Source organism: Propithecus coquereli, unplaced genomic scaffold (genome assembly GCF_000956105.1).
Source record: "Propithecus coquereli isolate 6110/MARCELLA unplaced genomic scaffold, Pcoq_1.0 Scaffold146, whole genome shotgun sequence".
In the NCBI taxonomy this organism is placed as follows: Eukaryota; Metazoa; Chordata; class Mammalia; order Primates; family Indriidae; genus Propithecus; species Propithecus coquereli.
Window position 1 is genome coordinate 1124381 of NW_012138969.1, and position 10752 is coordinate 1135132.

A 10752-nucleotide genomic window follows, 5' to 3' on the forward strand; every position below is an offset into this window, starting at 1 on the left:
AGTAGCTGGGACTACAGGCATGCGCCACCATGCTCGGCTAATTTTTTCTATATATTTTTAGTTGTCCAGATAATTTCTATTTTTTAGTAGAGACGGGGTCTCGCTCTTGCTCAGGCTGGTCTCGCACTCCTGACCTCGAGCGATCCTCCCACCTCGGCCTCCCAAGGGTGTTAGGATTACAGGCGTGAGCCACCGCGCCCGGCCACTACTGACTCTTGACTGCTACTCTCTGCTATCACCACATACGGTTGGCCCCCAATAAATAAATAAATATCCACAGACAATGGCACAGACAGATCAGTGATCTGTATCTCTCAGAGGGAGGTGTGAAACACAATTAAAGCAAAGCTTAAAAATTTATAGAAATGCAGAATTAATGACAAAGCTAAAAAGAGAAGTCTACCTATTGACTCTTATTAGTCCAGGCCTCCATATGCCAGAAGTCGACAACTTTTGAAAAGTGGCATATGCCAAGGACGTTATACTTTCCTGGGAAGAGAAATGTCCATCAAGTGCCAAGTTAGCTTCAGCAACTAATGACGTAGGAAGTCAAAGCAACATTCTTTTGTGTCACTGAAAATATACTAACAGGTTCTGCTTTTCTGGGTGGGGCATAATCTGCTGACAAATTAAATTTGTGGCCAGGTAGTGGCCTAAAAATAATTAGATTAAGCAAGACATGAGAAGGAAAAGTTGAAAGGCTGATGCCTCCACACTCTCCTAACAGCAACTGGGATAACCCTTTTGAAAAGCAGCTAGGGAAAATATTTATAGATATAAAAGAATTTTCATATTCTTTGACCCAGTAATCCCAGTCCTAGGAAATAATACTATATTAGGTAATATTTACAGTGTTTACCATTTTATATGAAATCTCATTTAATTCTAACAACCCCATGGAGTAGACACTATTAATGTCCTCATTTAACAAGGAAACTGAGCCAAAATATAAATAAGCAAGCAAGCAACTTGCTTAATGGTCTCATGGTAAATAGTAAGAGGTAAGATTCAAATCCAAGTAGGTCTATTTGACTAAGGCCATGCATGCCCTTAACCGCTAACCAAACATACTATTATTATTACAATAACAACAATATTAATACCATTAACATGGAGATGCTCGCGGCAACCAGGAAATATTTCGTCATTAAAAATAACAATTTTTAATATCACACAAAATGATCAGAAATACTTGAAAGGTAATGTGATGAGAGATATAATTTGCATCTGTGCTAAATGGGAGCTACATAAAAAGTTATGTTCTGGAAGGTAACACGGACTTGTTAGGAGTTTGTGGGATTCCCTCCTCCATTTTTGGCTCCCATTATTATTGTTACCATACTACAATAAGCATAGATTTTTAACAGTTTAAGACAGTCTTAAGAATAGAGAAGTAAAGAATGTTTCCAGTGTCCCTTTGTCACATAGGGTGGATTTTCTTTTGCAGAAAAAGAAAAAACGAAAACAACTATTATGGGAAATAGTGGCAGCCAGACTTAGGATTCAGGAGACCTCTAAGTCTCATTTTTTTGTTCTTGAAACAATTCCAAAATTGGAACTGTTAATCTGGCTTACTCTTCTGGCCTTCCTTGTCTCCAGATTTTTGCAATTTGCATCAAAAAAGTTTAATCCTAGAAGAAGTAGCTCTGGAGGTTTCAAAGACTAAAAGAAAGCCAGGTACTAGGGAGAAGAGGAAGTATGAAAAAGAAATCAGAAATTTTAAGGATAGAAAGAAATCTTACACCTCTGATAAAGCAGCAAAAATATGGCACAGTTCACATACGCTGGAAATCAAAATTACTTTAACCAACTCAATATACAGATCTAAACTTCTTTATCTAGAAAATGAGCATGTTATAAAAAATTGATAGCTTTTAAACTTTGATAATCTTAATGTGAGTTCTTCAAATAATGTTAAAAAGAGAAAACCATAATAAAGAAAAACTTAAGTAGTGAAATCCATTCTTTCAGAAGCAAAACTCAATCCACATAAGTGAACAATAAAGGAAAAAGAAAACTAGTATTAATTCAATACAAGAGATACTGTCTGGGGCACTTTTTATAGTTTTTCCCTCTACTTCCACTGTCTAACAAAAGTCCTCTAAGTCCATGGTTCTTAACTTCTCTGGATTCACACGCTCCCTTAAGAATCTGATGAAAATGAGGAACTCTCACCTCTGGAGGAAAAAAACATGCAAAAGCACCTTCACACAAAATTTCAGAGTACAGCCATCCCTTGGTTCCAGCACCCCCACCCCCAACCCCTACAGATAGGAAACTCCAAGAACGCTCAAAGCCCTTATATAAAATGGCATAGTATTTGCACATAACCTACACATACCCTCCCACGTTAATCATCTCGAGATTACTTATAATACCTAATACAATGTAAATGCTATGTAAATAGTTGTTATACTATATTTTTTTAATTTTGTATTTTTTTTAACTGTTGTATTATTATTTTTTCCCCCGGAATATTTTTAATTTGCAGCTGGCTGAATCTACAGATGCAGAGCCCGTACAGAGGGATGGCTGTATTCACAGATCCTTAGAGATTCCTGAAGTGAAGGCCAAAAATGCCTGCTCCACTCTATCTAAAAAAGAATTCCCACACCTAAATGGGGAAACAGATTACCTTTCTAATTCCTTCTTATTTTTTTCAACTGTACTGCACAACAAGCTACTGCCATCAAAGACAGTTACAGATTCATTCTTGGAAAGGTAAACTTATGGAGACAACAGGTACTGTTTGTTACTCCTGTCCCACTGCCATAATGAATGATGGATCTCCTTATCAACATAAATACAAACCTAAAAGGAACCTTATATTCCAACCACAAGGAAATGGTTAAATGCACTGCTGAGGTATTCTCCTGAAATATTTATGCAATCATTAAAAATGTTACCAAAGTGGTTAAGGCATAGACAATGTCTGATATTTGAAGTTAGATTTTAAAACACAAGTAAATTTAGGTCTACACATAGAATGTAGTTAAAAGTATGTTTTAAACCAAACCAGACCAAAATCTAAAATTTATTTCCAAAAGGAAATATATCAAAATGTAAGAGCAATTGAGTACTGAAAGCATGGATGATTTTTTTCTATATCTTCAGTTTTCCAAAATTAAAAAATAAATTTAAAAATGAATAAAGTAACAACTGAACTTGTAATATTTGATTAAAGACAATTTAAGTAATAATCTATGGATTTCCCTCCATTATTAGCTCTTAAATCACTTCTGAAAGCACTAAGCAACACATTGAACAGAGGGATTAAAACTAAAAACAATCCATTTTAGAAATGAATGATGGATAATTTACCCTCTAAAACTTTTTTTCCTCATTGTCACACCAATAGTCTTAATTATCCTGAATCAGTTATTCCAAAGACTACCCAAAAGGTTTCAGAACAAATTAAACTGACATTAATAATGTTATCTATATTATATATAATTGCAATATTAGCTTTTCAAAAGTGAGGAGACGTCTGAAAAAAAACTTTCAGGAGACTACACTAATAAGTTATAACTGGCTATCCCAAACTGATAAATAGGACCTATATTTCAATACAACTATAATGATTATAACATTAAGAATAGAGAAATTAGTCAATGTTTTATTTATTATTTTGTGTGGCAATTTAATTTTAAAAAGTAAAATTATAAGAGCAAAAGGTTTTATTTCCAAAGTACCCAAAACCTGTACCTGGCTCCTGGAACCAGCCTAGGGATCCGGGAGCCCTGGGTGGTGCTGGGCAGGGAGCTCCATCCCCTTGCTCAGCACAGCATCACCTTTCACCCTCCTGATGAGCTAGCGCAGTAAGAAACGCAGGCATCTGCAGAGGGAGGAAGTCTTGACTGGCAGAGCCAAGAGTCAGGGCAAGACTTCAAGGAACTTGAGGAAGGGGAACAAGCTGTTCAAGGCACCTCTGCCCCTTTTTCTTTTTCCACTTTTTATTTAAGTGGATTTGGAGGATACAAATGGTTTTTTTGTTACATGGACGAACTGCATAGTGGGGAAGGCTTTTAATTTACCCATCACCTGAATAGTGTACAATGTACCCAACAGAAACTTTTTCATCCTGCACCCCCGCCCCCCGCCTCCCATCCCCTCTACCTTCTTGACTCTCTCTCTACTCCCCACCCCTCCACACTGAGGACTGTCTCTGCCCTGTGCCTCAGAAGAACCTGCCTATAGGAGGCTGGGTAACTTCAGGCAAAGGTGAAGGCTGCCTCCCGGGCTCCCCACTCCCAGCTGCAGAGCTGGTCTGTAGTACTCCTGATTAAGTTACAGCAGAAGTTACCATCTGAGAGGAAAACAAGCCCAGTGAGAAGGTCCTACTTCACTTTACCCCTCAGACCCCCGCCACCCTCCTCACACCTTCTGCACAGGGGACTCAATGGGCACAGCCTTCTTTCTCAGATGCCTTAGATGGCGCCAGGCACAGACGCAGAGCAGGAGGGCAGCAAAGACCACACAGCACCCCCAGCCCTCCCACCAGTGACGGTGTGGCCAGAGAGGCAGAAAAGAAGGATGGCAGAGGCCTGGCGGAGGGTCACGATGATGGCAAAGACAGCGGCCCCAAACTGCCCAATGATGCAGATGAACAACTGGCCACATGCAGAGCAGCGGGAGAGTAGCGGGGCACGGGCAGCAAACTCGCTGTCACCCCATGCAGCGGGTCCCCTCCAGGAGGGCTCCCTGCTCTAGCAGTGAGCCTACTGTGAAGAAGCAGAAGAAACTGACCCCAAACATCACCTGCGCTGATCACACAGGCAAAGAGGGCACCCTGCCAGTTTGAGGTGAAGCTGTCAAAAAGCAATGTAGCCTTCCAGTAACATAAGGCCAAGCGTGGGGGCTGGGGAGGTGCACCGCTCTGGTCTGCAGGACAGCAGAAACATGCCGACCCCAACGGAAATGAGGCCAGCTGTCCGGTATTCCCAGTGTCCGTAGCTGTGCCGAGATACCAGCTTTCCCATCAGCATGACAGGGATCACCTTAGAGGCCTTGGACAGCATCTGGGTGGGTAAGCTGACAAACTGGAGAACTTCATATAGGCACCAGCTGCTAAGCACATGTGACACGCTGGCAAAGGAGTACCAGTACTTGGGTGCCCCATGCCAAGGATGCTCGCAGAGGACGCAGGAGAGGCCAGCCACAATCAGTGCCAGCACTCAGTTCATTAGCACCAGAAACTGTGAGTCCATGAAGCGCTCACCTGGTGATGCAGCTATGGCCTCACATGTGCGGGTCATCACTCTTTCCTGCAGCACACCCCAAATCAGGGAAGAGACTTGGAGCCCTGGAGTACAGCAGAACAGCTTTGGGGCCTGCCACATGGGAGTGGTCTCCGCTGTCTCTGTCCGGGGAGCCAGAGGAACCTCATCAAAGGCCTTGTGCTCACTGCCAAACACACAGCTTCCACCAGGGGAAAGCAAAGACCCCTGCCTGTCTCCAGGTAGTTCTTCCACCTGCCTGAAGTACTGCACCAGGAAGTAGCCAGCAGCATTCACCAAAAACCGGAAGAACCATAGCTGGGTCTGTGACTCCAGAGGGGCTTCAGGAGTCTCCCCATCCGCCCCCAGGGAGGGGTGTGCGCCCAGCACCACCACTGCCCACCGCCTGGCACCCATGGTCCAGGTCACATGGGGTGGAGGGGGTCCAGGGAATGCCAGTTCCCAGACCCTGTGCTCCCTCCACCGCCTCCAGGCAGTGTTAATATTTTAGACAGTATTTAACTACCAGTACTTGAGAGCTCTGAACAATATTTATTACTTTACAGTCACATGAGGAAATGTTCTTAGAACATAGTAGCTCATAGCTGTTTAAAAAAACGACTTTCCACTTCCACTAATTCACAGAGCCCCGTTTTCTTCACAAATATACTAATTAAAAGTGTTAAGATCAACAATAAAAGAGGATAGGTTCGTTAAAACTAAACAGATACAATTTCCAACCTTCTAAATATTTTTTTTTTTTTTTTTTTTGAGACAGAGTCTCACTCTGTTGCCCGGGCTAGAGTACCGTGGCATCATCCTAGCTCACAGCAACCTCAAACTCCTGGGCTCAAGCGATCCTCCTGCCTCAGCCTCCCGAGTAGCTGGGACTACAGGCATGCACCACCATGCCCGGCTAATTTTTTCTATATATTTTTAGTTGTCCAATTAATTTCTTTCTATTTTTAGTAGAGACGGGGTCTCGCTCTTGCTCAGGCTGGTCTCGAACTCCTGAGCTCAAGCAATCCACCCGCCTCGGCCTCCCAGAGATAAATATATTTTTAAAAGAAAAGATTTTCTGAAACTGATATAACTATCATATAAAAAAAAAAACTACAATAGTAATTTCCAGCCAAAATAGTAATACAGGTTTAACATCCCTAATCCAAAAATCCGAAACTTTTTGAGCACTAACATCATGCTCAAAGGAAATGCTCACTGGAGCATTTTGGATTAGAGATGCTCATCTGGTAAGTACAGTGCAAATATCCCGAAATCCAAAAGTCTGAAATCTGAAAACACTTCTGCAAGCATTCCAGAAAAGGGATATTCAACCTGTAGCATCTGTTTTATCCTATTCCCTCAGGCCCTTGTCATTTAAACAATCTCCAGAGTGATAGTTTTGTTTCTACATGCATAAAGTTTGCGATATTGTCTCATGAAATAAGATACTTAACCCTGGTGGAAAAAAATCAATGAGATATGTCAACCTTAAAAAAAAATTACTGGGGGGGGGCCGCAGAATGTTACACTATGAAGCAAACTTGTGAAAACTAGGGTTACAGGACATCCACAATTCCTCCCACACCCTATTACCACCCTAGCAATTTTCTTTTAAGCATAGAAACTAAAAAACTTGAGAAAGGAGACACAAAACTCTCCTCACGGTCCAAGCCATGAATCAATGGATGTCTCTCTCTTTTTTCTTCCTTCACGTAACATCCCTTATATTTACAATGCACTTTACTATTTACAAAACCCCCTTTACCTATATTACCTCTTAATGTCTTTTCCAATAATCTGTAAGGTCAGTAAGGGTGTTCTTTTTTTAAGAGAAAAGAAAACAAACTCAGAAAGGCCAAGAATCCTGCCAGTAGTGGGTCCAGGCCTAGAAACCAAGTCTCCTGCATTCAATTCTGAATTCTACTATACACACTATCCCTTCTGTAATACAGTAAAGCCTTCTATAAAACATTTGGCTGGGTTCCAAGACAGCCATCCCAGACTCAATAAGACTCTATATAGTAAATAGTGTAAATAGTGAGAGTCTAATGCAATTACTGGCATGGAGGCATACATCTTTTTTTAAAAAGTGAAGAATTAGTTGGTTTTAAATTAAATCAACATGGTGTGTGTATGGTGGGGGAAACAAGCAGAACATTCTTCTAAAAAGAAGTCAAAATGAAGTACTGTAGATCTGTACATTTCACATTAGCTGACAGAGGTAGTGGCAATCAATACGAGGAAGAAAAAAAGGAGACAAAGAGTGGACAATTAAGAAACTGCATGATATTTTATTTTTAGGAACTGAAATGAAAGACTTCTGCTCTCCCCCAAAATAACTGTGAGATTTTAGAACATCAGTTTATAAAATAATAGAAGAGGTAGGGGAGGATTTTATTCGGCCATCAAAAGGAATCCCTGCCAAAACTGTTGGCTCTGGAAGACACCAGATCAGGAATCCAAAGTCCCATTTCTATATCATCTCTTGGTGCTATGCATTTTAAATTAACTGATTGTTTTACCTTTTCAACTGTCACATCTGTAAAATCAAATAACTTTACCCAAACAACTTCCTAATGACCTTGTAAGGAGGAAACAATGTCTGCAAGGGTAATAATCAATATTTTATTCCTATCAACCACTGCAAAAACAAGTACTTGTCACACATCTACATACAAAGTACTAGGCTAAAAGTGTGAAGAAAGTGATGGTCTTTATAATCCAGATGAATAAAGCACAGAGAAATGCTTATGGATAATATGACAAATTTAAACATCTCAGAGAAAGTTTCCACAGGAGTTGGGCTGAACACAGCAGTCAGAAAGAATGAAGCTGGATTTGATCAGGATAGTAGTCATTAAGTTTAGGCAGGCAGAGAAACAAGTTGGCTGTTATGTCTTTTGGGCTCCCGAAACACATCACTCATCTCTTATTGCATTTAAAACACTGTACAGTAGTTTATTTGTCATCCCCACTTAGGCTGTTAATACCTCAAGGACAGAGACCTTGTTTCTTTTCTATCCCTAATCCCTAGTATAGGGTCTGGCACACAGAAAATAATCAACAAAAAAATTTTTTAATAAGAAACCCACTTTATTTTTATTTATTTATTTAGAGACAGAGTCTCACTTTGTCGCCCTGGGTAGAGTACAGTGGCACCATTGTAGCTCACTGCAACCTCAAATTCCCGGGCTCAAGCGATCCTCTTGCCTCAGCCTCCAGAGTAGCTGGGACTGCAGGCTCGTGCCATGATGTCCGGCTAATTTTTCTATTTTTAGTAGAGATGGGGTCTCACTCTTGCTCAGGCTGGTCTCAAACTCCTGCGCTCCCGCCTCATGCTCCCAGAGTGCTAGGATTACAGGTCTGAGCCACCACGCCCAGCCAACAAATGCTTTTTGAAAGGCACAGTCAGGACAGAATTCCCTGTTTATTATATTTTAACCTATACTATTTGTGCAGATCATTCACTCATTGTCTCTCAACACCAAAACTATCCTCCTCGGTTCTGTTCTATGTTGTTGCGGCTGAGACGGTGCAACTGTATTTCACCTACTCCTTTGCCAGCCTGGTGCAGATAGAGGTAGTAAATGGAGACAGGAAAACAGGAAGATGGGTGAAGGGACTGGAAGGGACATCCTACTACATCCTGTCAGTAATAAATGTAACCCCTGGCTCTGGCAGCAGCAACTGGTTCACACTTTCAGCTCCTTCTGGTTTTTCCAGAACCAGCTGTATCACATGACTTTGTATGTACCAGCAGCAACTGAACAATGCTGACCTACTCAAAAGTCCGACACCAGGTCCATGGAACCTCTCCTCTCAGCTCTTAGGTTCTGATCACCGTAACGTTCCCTTTTTGCTCTTACACTCATCTAACCAACCCCCTATATTAAGTCCCCTCTGTTGAAATTCCTATTGAAGTTTCTGTTTTCTCTACTGGACTCCAATACACTGTTAAATACAGAGATTCTAACTGCTCTCCTCTGAGATATCCTGCTGCTTCACTGAAGGGGAAAGTAAACAAACCTTGAGTTATTGTATAAATAAAATCTATTTCATAAAGGATAACTTGAAACCCTCTAAATTTGCTTCTGTCAAGTTGCAGCACTAAGATCACTTAACGTTTGTGATTTAAACTATCACATAATTTTGGCCGGGGGGCGCGGTGGCTCACGCCTGTAATCCTAGTGCTCTGGGAGGCCAAGGCAGGAGGATTGCTTGAGCTCAGGAGTTCAAGACCAGCCTGGGCAATAGCAAGACCCCATCTCCACTAAAAATAGAAAGAAATTGGCCAAAAAACTAAAAGTAGAAAAAATTAGCCGAGCATGGTGGCTCATGTCTATAGTCCCAGCTACCTGGGAGGCTGAGGCAGGAGGATCACTTGAGCCTAGGAGTTTGAGTGCCACGGCACTCCAGCCCAGGCAACAGAGACTCTGTCTCAAACAAAACAAAACAAAAAACCCAACTCCCTGCCCCCCACACCCCCAAACAAAAAAAATAAATAAAAATAAAAAATAAATAAATAAACTGTCACATAATTTAAATGAGAGAGGAAATGAGAAATAATTTAAATAATGCAGGCTATTTCAAGCACACACACCCTCCTCCCTTTACTACAGCACATAACCTACAGATAATGTGAAATGGTAAAGTTGTTCTGCTGTTCCCCAGTGGTCTCAGTTCCCAGCTCCCATGTGCCTCTTGTAGCATAGCATGAGACTGTGCTGAATGTGATTCTTGTATTTCAAGACTTTTTTTTTTTCCTGTTGTTCAACAAGACCCCTAAATGCAAGCTAGCTACTTCATCTAGTATTCAAGGAAAGAAATGGCAATCTCGTCCAACAAAGCTCAGCTGAACTTAATGGTATGTTGTTCTGTCTTCTTAAGGGATTTTCAAGTGTAATTTTTTACTGCATGTGATTTTCATTTTATGCGTTGACTTTAGAATCTAACCTCTTCATAAAATACAACTTCACTCTATAACATAGAAACAAAAAGAAATCTCCCTTGCAGGAGAGCCCATAAGCAACACATCTGTTGAAAACAACCAAAATGCTTAGATGTTTTTCATTTGGCCTGTTACTTCACTTAGTAGCATGCCCTCATTAGACAATTTAATCGAAGGTTAATTTCAAAAAATAATTTTCACTATTACACTTAATACAGATAAACCAATTTTTAAAAATTACAACAAATGGTATGTAGAAGCAGCAAACCTATTAATTTGTTCTCAAAAAGAAATGGGAGAATGCAAATTTAAGCAATAGGAATCTTTCTCAGAATTTTTAGCAATGGATATAGCTGCTGAGCATCAAACAAGACACATCACTAGGCCCAATCATACTAGTCCACTTCAGTTGCCTAACAACTCATAAGGCAAAGGAGAATTAAGAACATGGCTAGTTCCACTGAAGTTCCTCCACACAGCATAAAATTGAATAATGGGCCTCCTATTCTCTTAGCACCTACAGAGTGAGGGATTCATCACCTGGCTCCTGCCTAAGAACAGTTAGCTTCTACTTAGATGCCAAGA

At 40.9% G+C, this 10752-nt stretch overlaps 1 pseudogene; it reads right to left on the minus strand.

Annotated features, from left to right (window-relative positions):
• Positions 1-4374: 4374 nt before the first annotated feature.
• Positions 4375-5633, minus strand: LOC105806779 (annotated as a pseudogene).
• Between the last annotated feature and the right edge of the window lie 5119 nt (positions 5634-10752).